Genomic DNA, 3,375 nt, shown 5'->3' with positions numbered 1-3,375 from the left:
CTCTGATGCTTAGAATGTATTAGATCGATCTATTTATTCGTATTTGTCTTTCCATGTAGACTCCACTGGGAGACATACACATGCTGACAGTGTCTGCAGTGGCTATGGTGGGCTTCCTGGACACTGAGCTGAACCACAGCGTAAGACCAGGAGACCAGTTAGGAAACACAGGAGCATGTTTGTAGAGTAAGTGCCTGACATTAAGCTTTTGATTTCTGAAGCCTCCATTTCAAAGACAGACATTCAGATAAACATATTGCCAGTTGCGTGTATGACACAATTACTATATTAGCACGCAGGCCACCCACCAAGTACCGATTTAGAAAGTCCTGGTGATCTAGATAACCACCATGAGTGACTCTACTTTCCCCTTTCTGTGCCGAATTCTAGTAGGGTGCTCTTTGTATGGTTTTGTTGTTATTTTTAAGCACTGTAGGAAAATATTTTATTATATTCTCTTTAATTTTTTATTTGAGTATATAGACACACAATGTTACATCAGATTCAGACATACAACAGAGTGATTCATTGTCTCTCTGTTTTGCTGTGTTCACCTCAAGTGTACCTGCCCTCTGTCCTGTTACATCACTGTTACAATGTCATCGACTGTATTCCATATGCTGTGCCTTCCCATTCCCATGATTTATTCATCGCATATCTCCATTTCCACTCTCCTTCACCAATTTTTCCCACCCTCCAACTCCACCCGTGTTTTAAATTCACCAATAAAAAAATGAGCACAAGCCCCTAACCACCCACCCATGGACCCCAATGAAGACAGATCCCTCAGCAGTGCTCAGTCTCTCTCCCTCTCAATGCCTCTCTCCCCCTCTGAGACCTCCCCCAATGGCCTTTGGGTCCCATGTGACCTACAGGACCTGTGAGGAATAAACCTGGTTTTGTTAGAGTTCTCTGATGGTGCTGCTGAGGCCTGTCTTGCAGTCACAGTGAGAACCCAAGGGCTGGTACAGCCACAGCAGAGGCTGTGGTCAGGGAAGCATCTGTGGGAATGTTCGCGAGCACAGGGGTGCAGGGGGTGCCTGGGCTTTCCTAGCCTGAGCATCCCTGTCAGGAGCCTGAGACTTAAGGGGACCAAGTTTAGAGTCCACATTATCAGGAAGAGGAGTGAAGGTGGTGATGTAACACCATTGACAGACTCAAGGTGAAAACTGGAGTTTTGTTTTTTCATTTACAATAAAGTTATGTGAAGGGCTTAGGACCAAGCATAGTTTCTTCCATATGAAGAATAAAACTCATGATTAGTCTTTTTGGGGAATCTAGAGAGAATTAAATGGCATGATAGAAATCATTGAAATGAAATTACATTTAAGAAATCCAAGATGTCCCATGTAAGATACAGAAATTTCCAGGCATTTGTGATCCAAGTTTGGGGAAAACATTAGGAATATATGAAATTGGACAAGGGGGAGCCTCTCCATATATCAGAAAGAGCAGAAGTTTAATGTAATGAATTACTTAACTGTATGAAGAAGTTGAATTCAAACAAATGGAAATTCCAGGAAATATATGGGAGGAGCAGGTTGTAGTCCCACAGCCTGATCTAAGAATGGCAGCATTTGGCTCCAAGGCTGTGAGCCTGGCAATCATGGGCAATTCTTCAACCTCAGGACCATTGGCTCTTACATCATTGGAACCCCAATGATTCTTTTCAGAGCCCCTTTTATGTCTCTGTTCCTCAGGCTGTAGATGAAGGGGTTCAGCATGGGGGTGGCCACCGTGTACATCACCGAGGCCACTGCACCTGCGTGGGAGCTCTGGGTAGCAGCAGAGCTAAGGTACACTCCTAGGATCGTACAATAGAATAAGGAGACGACTGAGAGGTGAGATGCACAGGTGGAAAAAGCTTTATACTTGCCCTGAGCTGATGAGATTCTAAGTATGGAGGAAACGATCTTAGAATAAGAGTAAAGGATCCCAGCAAGGGGACCACCAGCCAGCAGGACATCTGCAAAATACATCACCATGTCATTAAGGAATGTGTCAGAACAGGCAAGTCGGACCACTTGATTAATTTCACAGAAAAAGTGGGAGATTTCCACCTCTCTGCAGAAGGTCAGCTGCAACATCATTAAGCTTTCTAACAAGGAATGGAGGGCACTCATCATCCAGGACACCAGAACCAGCAGTCCACAGTGCTGGGGGTTCATGATGACCATGTAGTGCAGTGGGTGACAGATGGCCACAAAGCGGTCATAAGCCATTCCAGTCAGGAGAAAGTCATCCAATCCAGCGAAAAGTAGGAAAAAGTATATCTGAGTGAAGCAGCCATCATATGTTATGACTTGGCTCTGTGTCTGGATGTTCAGCAGCATCTTAGGGATGGTGGTGGAGGTAAGGCAGATGTCTACAAAAGACAGGTTGGCCAGGAAGAAGTACATGGGAGTGTGAAGGTGGGAGTCAGAGCTGACGGCCAGGATGATGAGTAGGTTTCCACACACAGTGGTTAGGTACATGGAGAGGAAAAGCCCAAAGATGAGAGGCTGCAGTTCTGGTTCCTCTGATAATCCCAGAAGAACAAACTCGAATTTGTGTGTCATTGTTTGGTTCCATGTGATGGTGGTGACTAAAAGGAGAGAAAAAAAAATACCATAGTTATTTTCAAGCAAATGGGCTTCTTACATTTATTTCTTACCTTTTTTTTTCATTTTTGAAGTTTTTATTTAAATTTCAGGTAGTTAACCAACAGAGTAATATTCATATCAAACTTTGGTACAACAGGTGGTCCTTCCCACAAGTGCCCTCCTTCATCCCCATCATCTTTCACCCATCCCTCCCACCTGGTAGCCAGCAGGGTGTTTTCTATAGTTAAGAGTCTGTTTCTTGGTTTTCTCTCTCTTTCTCTCCCTCTCTCTCTCTCTCACTTTCCCTTTGTTCATTTGTTTTATTTCTTAAATTCCACATATAAGTGAAATCATATAGTACTTGTCTTTCTCCGAATTTTTTTACTTAGCATAATACTCTAGCTCCATTCAGGTCATTTCAAATGGCAAGATTTCATTCTGTTTTATGAATGAGTAGCATTCCATTGTATATATATCACAACTTCTTCATCCATTCATCTATTGGTGGACCTTGGTTTGTTTCCATAGTTTGGCTATTGTGGATAATGCTGCTAAAACATTGGAATACATGTATCGCTTTGAATTAGTATTATTGTATTTATTGGGTAAATACCATAGCATTGCAATTGCTGGATCATAGGGTCATTCTATTTTTAACTTTTTTTTATGTTATGTTAGTCACCATACAATACATCATTAGTTTTTGATGTAGTGTTCCATGATTCGTTATTTGCATATCACACCCAGTGCTCATTACAACACATGCCCTCCTTATACCCGTCACCGAGCTCCT

The 3,375-nt window shown here is 42.6% G+C and overlaps 1 pseudogene; it reads right to left on the bottom strand.

The window, feature by feature from the left end:
- Positions 1-1,640: 1,640 nt before the first annotated feature.
- LOC113249201 (olfactory receptor 7A10-like) lies at positions 1,641-2,571 on the bottom strand (annotated as a pseudogene).
- Positions 2,572-3,375: the final 804 nt, after the last annotated feature.

The sequence above is a fragment of the Ursus arctos genome, unplaced genomic scaffold, assembly GCF_023065955.2.
Source record: "Ursus arctos isolate Adak ecotype North America unplaced genomic scaffold, UrsArc2.0 scaffold_14, whole genome shotgun sequence".
Classification (NCBI taxonomy): Eukaryota; Metazoa; Chordata; class Mammalia; order Carnivora; family Ursidae; genus Ursus; species Ursus arctos.
Note: the sequence above shows the minus strand (reverse complement) of the source record. Positions and strands in the feature narration are given on the sequence as shown.